This window comes from Lolium perenne, chromosome 4 (assembly GCF_019359855.2).
Source record: "Lolium perenne isolate Kyuss_39 chromosome 4, Kyuss_2.0, whole genome shotgun sequence".
Classification (NCBI taxonomy): Eukaryota; Viridiplantae; Streptophyta; class Magnoliopsida; order Poales; family Poaceae; genus Lolium; species Lolium perenne.
In genome coordinates, this window is record NC_067247.2 from 405,606,879 (window position 1) to 405,624,084 (window position 17,206).

Consider the following 17,206-nt stretch of genomic DNA (forward strand, 5'->3'; position numbering starts at 1 on the left):
ATCACAACAAACTGTTGTACCCAAATTGCGAAAATGCGCCGAACAAGCTGGGTACCACGCTGGAATTGCTGCAGTGGAAGGCAGAGAATGGTACTTCTGACAAGGGATTTGAAAAGTTGCTGAAAATAATAAAGAAGATGCTTCCAGGGGAGAACGTGTTGCCCTCTAGCACGTACGAAGCAAAGAAGGTTGTCTGCCCTCTAGGATTAGAGGTGCAGAAGATACATGCATGCATCAATGACTGCATCCTCTACCGCGGGGAGTACGAGAATTTGAATGCATGCCCGGTATGTAGTGCATTGAGGTATAAGATCAGGCGAGATGACCCCGGCGATGTTGAGGGTGAGTCCACCCCCAGGAAGAGGGTTCCTGCGAAGGTGATGTGGTATGCTCCTATAATACCACGGTTGAAACGTTTGTTCCAGAACAAAGAGCATGCCAAGTTGTTGCGATGGCACAAAGAGGACCGTAAGAAAGATGTGATGCGGAGACCCCCCGCGGACGGGTCGCAGTGGAGAAAAATCGACAGAGAGTTCAAGTCATTTTCAGATGACGCAAGGAACTTAAGATTTGTTCTAAGTTCAGATGGCTTTAATCCTTTCGGGAGCAGAGCTCAGTACCATAGCACTGGCCGGTGACTCTATGTATCTATAACCTTCCTCCTTGGTTGTGCATGAAGCGGAAGTTCATTATGATGCCGTGCTCATCCAGGGCCCGAAGCAACCCGGTAACGACATTGATGTGTACCTGAGGCCATTGGTTGAAGAACTTTTAGAGTTGTGGCGTGACGAAGGTGTACCCGTGTGGGATGAGCACGAACAAAAGGAATTTAACCTACGAGCGTTGTTATTTGTAACCATCAATGATTGGCCTGCTCTTGGTAACATTTCGTGGCAGTCAAACAAGGGATACAATGCATGCACACACTGTTTAGGTGAGACTGATAGTAATTATTTGGGAAACAAGAATGTGTACCTGGGGCATCGTCGATTTCTTCCAAAACAACATCACGTAAGAAAGAGAGGAAAGCATTTCGGAGGTGAGGCAGATAACCGAACGAAGCCTACCCGCCCTAATGGGGAAGTTATATATGATATGGTCAAGGATTTAAAAGTGATCTTTGGAAAGGGTCCCGGCGGACAATCTGTTCCGCATGATGTTGACGGACACGTACCCATGTGGAAGAAGAAGTCGATATTTTGGGAGCTACCCTATCGGAAATTCTTAGAGGTTCACTCGCAATCGACGTGATGCACGTGATGAAAAATCTTTGCGTGAACCTGCTAAACTTCTTGGGCGTGTATGGGAAGACAAAAGATACACCGGATGCACGGCAGACCAGCAAAGTATCCACGAAGGAAACAACCTGAATCCAGAGAAGTATCAAGGTCCTGCCAGCTATACTCTTACCAAAGAGGAGAAGGAGATCTTTTTTGAAGTCCTGAGTAGCATCAAGGTCCCGTCTTGCTTCTCGTCGAATATAAAGGGAATAATAAACATGTCGGAGAAAAAGTTTCAAAACCTAAAGTCTCATGACTGCCACGTGATTATGACACAATTACTTCCGGTTGCATTGAGGGGGCTTCAGGAAAATGTTCGAGTACCCATTGTGAAGCTATGTGCGTTCCTCAATGCAATTTCTCGAAGGTGATCAATCCACTTACTCTACAAAATTCTGAAGGATGTGGTCCAATGTCTAGTCAGCTTCGAGTTGGTGTTCCCACCATCCTTCTTCAATATAATGACACATCTCCTAGTTCACCTGGTCGAAGAGATTGGCGTTCTCGGTCCTGTATTTCTACACAACATGTTCCCCTTTGAGAGATTCATGGGAGTCTTAAAGAAGTACGTTCATAACCGTGCTAGGCCAGAAGGAAGCATCTCCAAGGGCTATGGAACAGAGGAGGTCATTGAGTTTTGTGTTGACTTTATTCCTGACCTTAAGCCGATCGGTGTTCCTGAATCGCGCTATGAGGGGAGACTGCGTGGAAAAGGCACGCTAGGAAAGAAATCAGCAACGTGTATGGACGGACATTCTTTCACTCAAGCACACTACACGCTTCTACATAATTCCATCTTGGTGGCTCCGTACAAAGAGGAACACAAGGAGATCTTACGCTCTAAATACCCGGAGCAACGTGAAGATTGGATTGATGGAGAACACATGAAGACTTTCGGCGGTTGGTTGCAAACACGTCTCATGAATGTCACCGATGACGAGCAGCTGTACTTGTTGGCCAAGCAACCATCTTCTACTATATCGACTTTTCAAGGGTACGAGATTAATGGGAACACATTTTACACTTTCGCCCAAGACAAAAAGAGCACCAACCAAAACAGTGGTGTCCGCTTTGATGCGTAAGATGGCAATGGGAACAAGGTCACATATTATGGGTACATAGAGGAGATATGGGAACTTGACTATGGACCTAATTTCAAGGTCCCTTTGTTCCGTGTAAATGGTTCAACTTTGAAAGACGGGGTACAGTAGACCCGCAGACGGAATGACTACAAGTGGATTTCAAGAATCTTGGGTACGACACCGAACCATTCGTCCTAGCCGGTGAAGTGGCTCAGGTTTTGTATGTGAAGGATATGTCTAGCAAACCGAAAAAATGAAGAGAATGGCAGGAGGACACATGATACGATGAGCGCAAGCGGCACATAGTTCTTTGAGGAAAAGAAACATCGTGGGAGTAGAGGACAAGACAGACATGTCAGAAGATTATAATAAGTTTGACGATATTCCACCCTTCAAGGTAAAAATTGACCCAAGCATCATCTTAAACAATGAAGATTGTCCATGGTTGCGTCGCAGTAAGAAGAAAGGGAAACGGGCGAAGAAAACTCAGAAGACTAGAGGAGATGGAGTATAACTTGTGTATCTCAATATGGAAATCACTTTTGTGTAATGATGTTACTGTATGTAAGATATTAACAATGGAGATGGTTGGCTTGTTTTACTAGTTAAGTAACGGGCTTGCAGGGAAATTTTTCCGAGGCGGAACTTCCGAATATGCCATATATAGGGCATGTGCACCAAGGGCATATTCGAGAAGTTCCGCCACGGGAGATTTCCCAACCCTTTCCGCAACATTGTTAGAGGCGATGGAGTCTTCCACGGGCTTGCAGGAAAAAAATTCCGAGGCGGAACTTCCGAAGATGCCATATGGCGTGTGCACCAAGGGCATCTTCGACAAGTTCCGCCACGGGAGATTTCCCAACCCTTTCCCCAACATTGTTAGAGGAGATGGAGTCTTCCACGGGCTTGCAGGGAAATTTTTCCGAGGCGGAACTTCCGAAGATGCCATATGGCGTGTGCACCAAGGGCATCTTCGACAAGTTCCGCCACGGGAGATTTCCCAACCCTTTCCTCCATCCATGGTGATGAAACTCTCCATCCATGTTGGCTTGTTGAGCTGCTTCCCATGGTGTATCGATGCTCCTTTTATAGGCACAGCGTCCTTATCCTGCCGACAGCTTTAGTACCGGTTGCAGACACGAACCGGTACTAAAGGTTACCCACGCGTCCTTATCCCACCGACAGGGCGTCGTGCGCTACATACTTTATCTCATCGAGCAGGGCGTCCTTATCCCGCTGACAGCTTTAGTACCGGTTGCACCCACCAACCGGTACTAAAGGTTACCCACGCGTCCTTATCCCACCGACAGGCGTCGTGCGCTACATACTTTATCTCATCGAGCAGGGCGTCCTTATCCTGCCGACAGCCTTTAGTACCGGTTGCGAACACGAACCGGTACTAAAGGTTACCCACGCGTCCTTATCCCACCGACAGGGCGTCGTGCGCTACATACTTTATCTCATCGAGCAGGGCGTCCTTATCCTGCCGACAGCTTTAGTACCGGTTGCACCCACCAACCGGTACTAAAGGTTTGCCTCTGTCTTCCCGCCTATTTTCTTCCCGCGCTTTCCACCGGTTCCCGCCTTTGTCTTCCCGCCTATTTTCTTCCCACGCTTTCCACCGGTTCCCGCCTTTGTCTTCCCGCCATTTTTTCACTATATATATGTAGGCTTGGCCACCATTTACATATCACATCTAGACTCATATCTGCAAACCTCATCATTCTCTCCCATGGCTTCCAACGCATCTCTAACCCCCGGAGGCGGAGGCGCTTTGCGCCTCGAACTACCCCTGCCCGCCGGGCTACCGCGTCCCGACCGGCTGGTTGCTAAGCCGTCGGAGGCGTACCGGTCCCTCCGTCCCTCTAGGTGTGGCGCGCGAGATGGCCATCACGAACCACTACTACTTCGAGCTCACGCCGAGCAGCGGAGGAATCCCCTGGTGGCATCCCGACTACAGCCCGACTTGGGAAAGCTTCTTCATCAATCGGCGTGAGAGGGCGCTTTCCAGGCATGAGGAGGGCGGTCCGCCTCCTTCGAACTTCAACGAGGCCGGCCGTCGGCTGTGGTGGCGCGGCCGGACTCTCCAGGGCGTCATGGCCTACCGTGGCCCCCGCCTGCGCTACCCTCAGTCCCAGCCCACGCGTGCTCACCCGCCGACCGGAGAGTACCGCGACCCCGATGCCAGCGACGATGATGACGGCGACTACGACGACTACAGTGGCGACTACTACAGGGCTAGGCACGAGTATGACTGAATGACTCAACAGTAGAATTTGGCCATGTATCTTTAATTTTCAGTTAAGCTATGTACTTTTAATTCGAGTTCAATCGTAATAAAAATTTATTCCCGCCCTTTCTTTCTCGCCTTTTTTCTCCCACGCGCGGCGTCGTGGCGGGAAAGTTTCCTGCACGACGTCGAGGCGGGAAACTTTCCCGCGCGAACGGCGTCGTGGCGGGAGTGTAAAGAAAGAAATAGAAACAATAAATAGAAAAGAAAATAAATAGAAAAGCAATAGAAAAAATAAATAGAAAAGAAACAGAAAAGAAAATAAAATAGAAAAGCAACAGAAAAAAGAAATAGAAAAGAAATAGAAAAGAAAATAAAAAAAGAAAAGAAACAGAAAAGAAATAGCAAAGAAACAGCAAAGAAACAGAAAAAGAAAAGAAACAGAAACAGAAACAGAAAAGAAAAGAAACAGCAAAGAAACAGAAAAAGAAACAGAAACAGAAAATAAAAAGAAAAGAAACAGCAAAGAAAAGAAAACAGAAAAACAAAAACAAAAAACAAAAAAAAAAACCTTTGGTACCGGTTGGTACCACCAACCGTACGAAGGCCTTTCGTACGGTTGGTGGTACCAACCGGTACCAAAGGGGTCTCCTCCTTCACACTTAGCCGCGCGGGGAGAAATTTTCCCAAATCGACTCACACTTGCCGCGCGCCAGAAGCTCTCACCGTCGCAGACCACGCCGCGCTGTCCGCCGTCGCCAGACCACTCCCCCTCGCTGTCGCCAGACCACGCCGTCGTCACCCGCCGCTCCCCCTCGCCTCGCCTCCCTCCCGCGCCTCCCGCGCCACAACGCTGCGTCCCTCCTCCGGCCGGCAGCGCTCACGCGCCGGCGCCAACCCGAGGTGAGCTCCCGCCGCCCTCCCTCGCCGCCCTCCTCGCCTCGCCTCCTCGCCGCCGCGCGCTCGCCGGGAGGAGCCCGCGCGCTGCCGCCGCCGGCAGCGCCGCTGGCGCCCTCCCTCACGCACGCGGGCAAGCCGTTCGACGAAATGCCCGGCCGCCGCGCGCTCCATCCCCTCGGCCGTCGCCGCGCGCTCCTCGCCCGTCGCCGCGCGCCTTCCCATGCCTCGGCCGCCGCGCGCTCCTGCCCCTGGCCGCCGCGCGCCTTCCCATGCCCGCCGCGCGCGCCCTCGATCCCCTGCCTGGCCGCCGCGCGCCTCCCCATGCTCGGCCGCCGCGCGCTCCCCTCGCTCGGCCGCCGCGCGCCCTCCTTCATCCATGGGCTGCGCCTCGCCGCGTCGCCCCCGCCCGCGCCTTTGGCTGCACGGCGGGAGGAGCCGGTGGCGGCGGAGGTTGTTAGCTTTAATATTGATTCATGTAATATGCATTGTTCATTTCGTTTGCAAGTAGTTTAGCTAGCTTGGGAGATGTAGCAATTCTGATCACCAAGGAAGTTTCATGGCAAAGCTGCGTCTTCTTCCTTGTCTGAATGTGTGCGTTGAGTTTCTCAGAGTGTGTGTCCGTGAGAGTGTGTTGAGAGGTAGAAGAAGAATACAGACTTTGCCCGTGGCTACATTTTTCTCTGTCTTCACATTTCTGAACACAATACTTACATGGATTTAAATAGGCAGAGCCTGAACGCACTCTGCCCACTACTTCACTAGCTAGCCACGCACTCACGCCACATTGACCCAGCACTTCACTAACTAACTCCAGGTCGGCACCGGTGAGTTTAGAGGTAGCTAGAGGTAGAAGAAAGGGCTGAGAGATTCAGCCACAACAGAGGCGACCTTGCCGGAGTGTAGCGCTGAGTGTTAGGGTTAGGGTTATTGTTTTCTTCATTTGAATTGTTTTCTAATTGTTTTCTTAATTTTGCAGTGACATTGAGGTATGGAGGACGGCACCTTCGTCCGAGATGAGGAGGGGGAAGAAGCGGTGCAGCAATTGATCTATGAGAGTGCCCCTGGTCCGGAACCCGACGATGGAGATGACAACGAATTCCAAGACTTTCTGAATGATTTCGGCGAGGGACTTGAGTCTGAACAAATTAGAAGAGACAACGAAGTGTCCATCACAAACTCCGGCGAGGTGTATATCTATGTATCAATTAGTCTATATGTTCATCCCTAGATGCATTCATTTATTTGTATTGCACTTATTAACGAATAATTTTTTCTTTTACCCTTCTGGATCATCGAGCAAGTCTGTTAGATCAAAACGAGGCCCGACGCGGGTGCTAAAGGGCGAGGGCAGGTTAGCCCTCACGGCATTCAAGGATAATGGTGAACCAGTGCAGCCCAAGGAGTTTTGCCGCAAATTTACAAGTCAATCCGGAGTTATTGTTAGGGACCATGTACCGATCAGCATTCAAGAGTGGCATAAGCCGAAGAACCCGGAGAGTGGTGCTAGTTATGTCAACGACACAATGAAAAAATTTCTTTGGGACACGCTCATGACAAAGTTCAGCCTACCGGAAGACATGACGGAAGGCCAGAAGAATAAAGTCAAGGAATGGACATGGAAGAAGATGGCCATACAATTCCAGAGCTTCAAGAAAAATTTATGGGACAAATATAAGAATGAAGATCCAAAGATTCGATGATAATCTAGTGAAGATAAAAGATCACCGGGCCGCATTTAAGGAGTATAAGAAATCGTCTACTTTTGTGTCCCGGTCGAAGAAAAATACCGAAAATGCTGCAAAGAAGAAACTTCCGCATCATTTGGGGTCAGGTGGCTACAAGAGTGCCATTCCGAAGTGGACAGCGTTTGAGAATAAACTGATGGATCATGGAATCACTCCACAGACATGGGACTGGCCCGAACGGTCCAAGTTCTGGTTGTTCGCTCATGGGGTGGTTGGACCCAAAGACAGGGTTGATCGTTGCGAAGGGAAAATGGAAGGAAAAAATTGAGGCAATTGTACCGAAGCTTGTAGATGCAATTGAAAAGGTCGTAAAGGGAGAGTACATTCCCGATCGAGAGAATGACGAGCCGACACTCGCCTGGGAATCCCGAACATGTTGGACGGGTACGAGCTCGCCTGTGTCTCACCATGAAGGAAGCGTGGCCGGACAGCGCTGACACTTATAGAAGCCGTTCGCGAAAGAAGAAGAAGGACGCCGACATTGTAACGGAGTTGTTATCTAGGGTGGAGGCTCTTGAGAGAAATCAGAGGGCACCTGATCAGCCGCTGTTTCTACAGGATCCACAAGCCGATGCTGCCCCATCTCAGCGAAGAAGCAGTGTCGGTTCCTCGCATCTTGACGGATGTGGAGGAAGCTACCCCGTGGATTATGTCACGGAGAAGACAGATTGCGAGCTACATATGTTAATCAGGACCGCGTCTGTTAAGGTGGCGGTCGGCTATGTGTACCCAAGTGAAGATGGAGCAATGCACCATCATATGCCCATTCCACCTGGTTGTGTTCGTGTCGGGGTGGATGAAGTTGTTTCGGGTTTTGAAAAAGTGGAGCTTGATATTCCTAGAGGTGAAGATGAGAGGACACTGGCCGATGTCAAGCACGGTTTCGCCCTATGGCCGAAGAAGTACGTCGTCCTTTTGCAAAGGCCACCGACTCCTACATATGAGCAGCAAATGCCATCGACTCCTCCTGGTGGCAGTCCTGGTGAGCAGCCAAGTCCACACCTACCCGAGAGGGACCCCAGCCGTGAGTCCACCATCTCGAGATCCTCCGCGTAAGACGGCGTCCGTTAAGCGGAACGGTACGCCGCCTAGGAAGAAAGCTAGAAAGGAGAAACAACTGCCGCCTACCGAGAAGTTACCTTGGGAAAAAACCTGCAGGAAAACGCGGAGGCCGTTCGTGCCGAGGTGAAGAAATTTTTTGCACCGAAAGTGCCAGAGATACCTTTCGAGAAGACACTAGATCGGGAGAAAGTTGTGCGTACTGCTGACAATCTATATGACCCCGTACCATCGCCGCCATCCGACTATGCGCGTTCTATTGAAAGGTCGTATGACAAGATGATCGAGGCGACAAAACCCGTTCAATCGGGTATCGTGGAGATAAAAGGGATACACAGTGTCTACCAGCTCGGACAACAACCCGTTCAATCGGTCGCCCTCTCAAGGTGTTTGACGGAAGACCGTTCAAAGTTCTCGACAAGACGCAACTGATTACGCCTTAGCTGAACGAGCATATCAGTTTGTTCAAGGGAAAGATTTGGTCGAGAATCTCAGGAAGGTACCAACATGTATGCGTAACTTGCATTCGTGGTACCTTAAGGCCTCAAAGGAAGGGATCCAGACTATCATGGTGCGAGTTAGGGAAGAGCACTACTTCCAGGAGTACTGTGTGAACGTTGACTTCGCCGAACTCTTTCGCTTATACAATCTCCGGCCCTCGACAAATCAATCATCAGTTGCTATTGTCTGTAAGTGATTTATTTATTTAATTTGAGAAGTCGTTCATTGTCTGCAGATTATAATCTTTTGTGCGCTATATTATGCAGATCGAAGATGCTCGAATGCAAAAGGGACGATATCACAGACATTGGGTTCATTGACCCGAACACAATGCATGTTAAAACCATAGAGAATCCCCTCTATAACAAGGATACACCGCAGACTTTGCTAAGGTTTTTGAAGCGACAACGTGACAAAAAGCTAATACTTTGGCCTTACAACTTCGAGTGAGTCTTACTGTCTTATAACATATTATATTTTGCTCACCGTATGTCAAAATTTTAACTAATAACTTATATATATGACACTACATATTGAAACGTGCGTAGGTTTCACTTTATTCTTCTCGTCATCAATTTGGAAATTGGAGAAGTTGAAGTCTTGGACTCACTAAGCAAAAAAAAGGATCTATACGTGTCTTGTTTTTTAATGCTCAAGGTAATTTTAATTCTTATCGGTTTGTTTCGTTAATTTCCTGCTTTGAACTAATTGATGACTCTTTTATGCATTTTCTTTTGTCGAGCAGCGTATGGCAAACTTTCATCAAGGAAGATACGTCCCGTGAATGGACACCGAAGCTGCGATGGCGTGCGAAAGTAAGTAGTACTACCTAGGTCCACACACCTTTTAATTATCATACTTGACTATTATTTGATTGAATTATATTCTTGTAAAGAAATGCCCGCAACAACCTCCGGGGACCGATCTCTGTGGATTCTTCGTTTGCGAGTACATCCGCAGAATTGTCAACGAGAGAACGAATAATGAAAGAAATAAAGAGGTACAAAAACAATCTTCACAAATTTATTTTGTTATCATAAGTTGTGCTGAGTTTCAGTAATAGTTGTTTCATGTATTCATTTGTATCTTATTCTTTTATAGTTGGCAAGAAAGCGGAACAAGCTCTCAATCGATGACCGCTTCATAGCAATAGGCGAGGAATTGGCGGGATTTTTCCTTCGGGACGTCATACCACCACTCGCAGAGCACCACTATGAATGAAGATGTACATGTTACATATATAGTTGACTCGAAGAGTACCACTATGCTACATGTAATAGACATATATAGAGTACGCCTCGGAGAGCACCACTATGCATGAAGATCGATCTTCATGCATAGTGCTACTTAATTTGCGATCTTATGCAATAACATGTGTGTTATATTATATGCACCAACTTGCTATGCATCATCTTGATCTTCATGTACTACCTAAACCCAAACGCGTTTCTGGTGCATCGACGCGATATGAAACAAACCGATATCCCTAAACCTCTCCAAAACCCTAAAAAGCCAATTCTCTGCCGCGGCAGAGATTTGGGAAAATTCCCTGCCGCGGGGGGAACCTTTGGTACCGGTTCGTATTACCAACCGGTACCAAAGATCCATAGCCCTAAGCTCTCCTGGTGGCCCACGTGGAGGCCCCTTTTATACCGGTTCGTAAGCAACCGGTACGAAAGGGGGGGGGGGGGGGGCTTTAGTGCCGAATAATTTGTACCGGTTGCAAAACCGGTACGAATGCCCCTCTGAAACCGATACGAATGGACGTTTTTCTACTAGTGTAGAGAGAATCAGAGACGACAATAGGTTTAATATGGTGAAAATGGAAGGTGCGTGACAAAATGTGCGAGTCCTACTTTTTCTCCGTACGGAGTAGTATAGTTACCCATCGATGTGTCTATCAAACGTTATCCGTAATAAACATTAGTTGCTATCAACCTACGCAGTGATGTTACAGTGTGGAAAAAAATGGGATAGATCGACCGACCAAAATTAATTTAGGATTAAGCTGATCCTCCCGCGGTTTCGTGGTCGGCCGCGCTAGCTGCTTCCGAAACAACAGCGACATGATGGAATTCAACAACTCGATCGTCGTCAATCCTAGAGGCTAGAGAGGAGATGAGACAAAACCGTCGGTTAATCAGGCGCTCGCCACAAACACGCACAAACCGCGTGCGCGTGGCGCTCCACCTCGCCTTGCCCTTGCAGACAGACTGCTGCTCCCGTTGACGACACCTACTTTTACTGACGGCGTCACGCACGGACTGCCGACGTGAAAGAGCGCGACGTTTGGGTCTGCATGCAGACGGAATGCTGCCACGCGGGTGATGGCGTTTGCTGAGTTGCCGTCATGCCGTGGTCGAGAGTTGCCACGTGGAGGATTATGAAGAAGTACAGCAGTCGCTGCATATCTGTAGTCGCTCCATATCGGCTCCATATCAGTTTAGATCAATTTCAACTGTAAAACTAACTGATGGCTATGAAAAAATGCCATGTCATTTATAGTTATTATATAGCTAACATGTATAATAGTTAACTATAAGAATGAATTACTTTGACGACGTGGGCTTAGCCCAGTGGTTAGGGTCATAGTGGCGCACCCCGACGACCGGAGTTTGTGTTATAAAAGCGACAAGCAAATAACGAAGAACGAAACAAGAACACACGCAGGGGACACAAGATTTAACGTGGAAAACCCCTTCCAACACAGAAAGGGAAAAACCACGGGCGCCAGCCAGCAAAACTTCACTATATCGGGAGGTGTTTACAAACGCCGTGGGTTATCTTATAATCTGATAAATCCTAGCCGGCGGCTTACAAGATGTATATATAGGCGGTGCCAACGATCCGTATCGTACCGCGGGGGGCTGCCGCCCCCCCCCCCCCGTACCCCCCCCTTCGCAGGCGTCCCTGCAGGGCACGACGTATGGGCTAACTTCTGACTCCGCTACGCTTCGGCCCAAACCTCCGGCGACGGGCCTCGCTCCGCTCGTCAGAAGTTAGCCTCCCTTTAGTATATGAATTTGGATCACAATACAACAAACTCCACCTTGAGACAAATTCCATCTTGTAGCATGAACTTCAACAATCTCCTGAACAACAAAGAGAAAACACTCGCTGGCGCCAATAGCCACTTGGGCTAAACAGTTATACCAACCAAGCTTGAGCAAAGCTCAAACTTGGAAACAGGAACTGGCTTTGTCATCATATCAGCAGGATTATCATGAGTACTTATCTTGCATACCTTCAGTTTACCTTGAGCAACAATGTCGCGAATATAATGGTACTTGATATCAATGTGCTTTGTCCTCTCATGAAACATTTGATCTTTAGTAAGATATATTGCACTTTGACTGTCAGAAAACGAGTTAATGCAAGAATCATCTCCACAAAGCTCAGCATATAAACCTTTCAACCAAACAGACTCTTTGCCAGCTTCATTAATTGCTATATATTCTGCTTCGGTCGTAGATTGGGCAACAACAGATTGTAACGTTGCCTTCCAACTCACAGCACATCCACCAACAGTGAACACATAACCTGTGAGGGATCTTCTCTTATCCAAATCGGCAGCAAAATCTGAATCCACATAGCCAACGAGTCCCTCACCGGTCTTGCCAAACTTCAAGCAAGCTTTGGATGTGCCACGAAGGTACCTGAAAATCCACTGAACAGCTTTCCAATGTTCTTTACCAGGATCAGCAAGATATCGACTGACCAAACTCATAGCATAAGATAAATCAGGACGAGAACAAACCATGGCATACATCAAGGAACCAACAGCACTAGAATATGGAACTCGAGACATGTACTCAATATCTTCATCAGTACTAGGACATTGCAATACTGACAATTTGAAGTGAGAAGCAATTGGTGTACTAACAGACTTTGCATCATGCATATTAAAACGATGAAGAACTTTCTGAATGTAATTTTGCTGACTAAGAAATAACACACTAGATCTTCTGTCTCTTGTAATTTCCATACCTAGTATTTTCTTAGCAGCACCAAGATCCTTCATCTCAAACTCACTACTTAACTGTGACTTTAAAGTAGTGATCTCTTTCTTGCTCTTGGCAACAATCAACATATCATCAACATATAACAGCAAGTATATTGGTGATCCATTAACAAACTTGATATAAACACAACTATCATACTTAGATCTCTTAAACTCATGTGCAAGCATAAATGAATCAAACCTTTTGTACCACTGTCTTGGAGACTGTTTCAAACCATAAAGGGACCTCTTCAACTTGCAAACAAGATCCTCCTTACTGTGCACAACAAAACCTTCAGGTTGGTCCATGTATATCTCCTCCTCAAGCTCACCATGCAGAAAGTGCGCCTTTACATCTAGCTGCTCAAGCTCAAGATCACGCATAGCCACAATACCAAAGAATGCACGAATGGAACTATGCTTCACAACCGGAGAGAATACATCATTATAATCAATACCTGGAATTTGGCTGAAACCTTTTGCTACTAACCTTGCCTTAAACCTCGGAGGCTCACTAGGAGACAAACCTTCCTTTCTTTTAAATATCCACTTACAAATGACAGCCTTCTTTTGTTTAGGCAAGGGCACAATATCCCATGTGCCATTCTTGTCAAGCGATTGCATCTCCTCTTGCATAGCGTAAATCCACTTCACGTGGTCAACGGATGCAACGGCCTCAGATATGTAGCAGGTTCAAGATCATGCTCCACCTGTTCGCACAACTCAAAGCATGATGAACAAGATTACATTCTTCAATTAAACGAGGACGTGGACCTTTGTTACGCCTCGGTCTATCGCCAGCAATGGAACTATTTGTTTGTCGCAAAACAGTGGTGAGTGCTGAACAACGGTGTTATCATTTTCAGCAACATCATTTTCTTTCTCCTCCACGTGCTCCACCTCGCACGCTAATCCTCTCGTTGTTCATCATCGAATTATTTAAAAATCAACGCATCAAGAACATCCGTAGATGAACTCTTATAAAACATGACAGCCTCATTAAAGACTACATTCCTGCTATGCAAAACTTTCTTAGTTTCAGGATTCCATAACTTATATGCCTTAACTCCTGAACCATAACCAAGAAACACACACTTAACAGCCCTGGGCTCTAGCTTTCCATTATCAACATGAGCATAAGCAAAGGCAACCGAAAAACTCTCAACTGTGAATAATCAGCAGGTGAACCAGACCATACCTCAATAGGAGTTTTCTTATCAAGCGGAATGCAAGGTGACCTGTTTATCAAGTAACAAGCGGTGGAGGCTGCTTCAGCCCAGAAACGTCTATGCATACCAGCATTGGACAACATGCAGCGAGCCTTGGAGATGATGGTTCTGTTCATCCTCTCCGTCACACCATTCTGCTGAGGAGTATATGGGATGGTGTGGTGCCTGACAATGCCTTCATCGCTGCAATAATCATTGAAAACAGTAGAACAAAACTCCATGCCATTGTCAAGATTTAAGCAATTTAACTTTCTTTCTCGTTTGCTTCTCTACCATAACTTTCCACTTTCTAAAAGCATCAAACACATCAGATTTATGTTTCAGAAAGAAAGGCCACACTTTTCTGGAGTAATCATCTATGATAGTAAGCATGTAATTTGCACCACCAAGAGAAGTCTTGCGGGAAGGTCCCCACACATCAGCATGCACATAATCTAAAATCCCTTTAGTGGTATGAACGGAAGCATTGAATTTAACTCTTTTATGCTTACCAAAAATGCAGTGCTCACAGAACTCAAACTTACTCAAATTGTATCCATCTAGCAGGTCTCTCATGTGCAATTCTGCCATGCCATGTTCACTCATATGTCCAAGACACATATGCCACAGATTAGTTTTACCAGGTTCATCAGAAATAACAGCAGCAGCAATACCAGACAAAGTGCTACCTCTAAGAACATATAACTTTGCAGAATTCATATCACCAATCATGTGAACGAGAGAACCTTTTGTTACCTTCAGAACTCCGCGAGAAAGGGAGTGTTTGTCACTGTAAACATCATGGGTACCGAGAGAGATCAGATTTCTGGCCATGCTGTATGTGTCTCACATCCGCCGAGTGCGTGTCATGCCATCATGCATCTTGATCTGAACGGAGCCAATGCCCACGATCTCACGTGGGTTGTTATCTCCCATACGCACAACATCTCCACTCTGCACAAACTCATAAGAACTGAACCAGTCTTTGTTACAGCAAATATGAAACGAATATGCAGAATCAAGGATCCACTCATCATTACCAGAAACACAACCAGCAAACACAACTAGGAAATCGCCATCAGAATTATCACTGGAAACAACAGCAGCCTTACCATCACCCTCGGATTTGTTTTTCGGTTGGTAAGTACCGTTTCTTTTCTCTTTGTTCTGCAACTTCCAGCAATCATCAATATTGTGGCTAGTTTTCTTACAATACTTGCAGAACTTACCATCTTGTCCCTTGGACTTTGAGCGACCTCTGTCGGTCTTGCTCTTATCTCTGTTGTAGTTGTTGTTTCTGTTCTCGGTCCTGCCTCGGACCTGCAGTGCTTCTGCCTTAGATGACGAACCCTCTGCCTGCATCATAGATTTCATCTTTTCCCTCTGCTGGAGGGCCTCATAAACTTCGGCAAGGGTTAGTTCATCACGGCTGTATAATAAGGTGTCTCGAAAATTCGCAAAAGAATTAGGCAACGAGACTAACAGTATAAGAGCGAGATCCTCATCATCATACTTTACCTCCATGGACAGCAAATCAGAAACGATCTCTTTAAAGATCGATAGGTGATTCATCATTGACGCACCTTCTTGCAGCTTGTGCGAGAACAACTTCATCTTCACGTGCATCTTACTGGTTAGATCTTTGGACATGCAGATCGATTCCAGTTTCAACCACAGCGCCGCTGCGGATTTCTCAGCCAGCACTTCCTGCAAGATATTGTTGGATAGATGAAGCTGAATTAATGAAAAAGCCTTACGGTCTTTCCTCTTTTCATCGTCGGTCCAGGACTTGGCATCTTTCTTGCCAAATCCATCAAGAGCTTCATCCAGATCAGAAGATTGGGTAAGTATCGCCCTCATCTTGACTTGCCACAGAGAAAATCTCGTGGTGTAATCCAGCTGCGGTAGATCGAACTTCAAGGAAGACATGTCGCAAAACCCTAGATTGAAACACGGGCTCTGATACCACTTGTTATAAAAGCGACAAGCAAATAACGAAGAACGAAACAAGAACACACGCAGGGGACACAAGATTTAACGTGGAAAACCCCTTCCAACACAGAAAGGGAAAAACCACGGCGCCACCAAAGAAACTTCACTATATCGGGAGGTGTTTACAAACGCCGTGGGTTATCTTATAATCTGATAAACCCTAGCCGGCGGCTTACAAGATGTATATATAGGTGGTGCCAACGATCCGTACCGTACCGCGGGGGGCTGCCACCCCCCGTACCCCCCTTCGCAGGCGTCCCTGCAGGGCACGACGTATGGGCTAACTTCTGACTCCGCTATGCTTCGGCCCAAACCTCCGGCGACGGGCCTCGCTCCGCTCGTCAGAAGTTAGCCTCCCTTTAGTATATGAATTTGGATCACAATACAACAGTTCGATTCCTGTCTGGGACGAATTTCGGAATTGTCACGCCAAGTCCCGCTTCTACTATATCAAAAAGTGTCTAGTTCCTCCTAGACACGGTTTCATTTTTTTAAGAATGAATTACTTTACTAACATATAGCTCAATTTTCACTCTCACAAAGTGTTTAGGAGCACGTGCAAGTATTGTATAACAACCCACCTCGCTTCTCTCTTCCTTTTCTCTCCTCCAACTCATCTAAAATATATTACTTAATATATTATAGTCAGCTGACTGGGCTTTATTGTACTTGCTCTTATAAGTACGACGCATGTACCTAGCTGCCAATTTTTCGTAATATAACTAATATTAAGTTGATTAAATTGATGACCTATATAGGATGAATAAATCGATATAAAGGAGTAACACATACCGACATGCGATTCAAGTCCGTATTCGAAATCAACATACCTGAGATATGGAAAAATTGGTGGAAAAACTCATATGTATAAAATACATTCATATACTCCCTCCTCTTACATTACTTCATGTTTTGTGTTTGGTTAAATTTGAACTTTTTAAACTATGATCAAATATTTACCAAGGATATCAACATCTATAACATAGAATCTACCGTACTAAAATCGTAGTAAAATATATTTCATACTATTTATATTTGATATCATGAATGCCGTATTTTTCCTTTTGTCAAACTTTCCAAAGTTTGAAGCCGATTAAACCTAGAAATCAAAAAGGGAGGAGTATGGATTTTGTAGCAGAACATGGTTATTTGTGACATCGTCTCAATTCCAATGAATTAACCGTAAAACAATCTACTCAATGATAACTT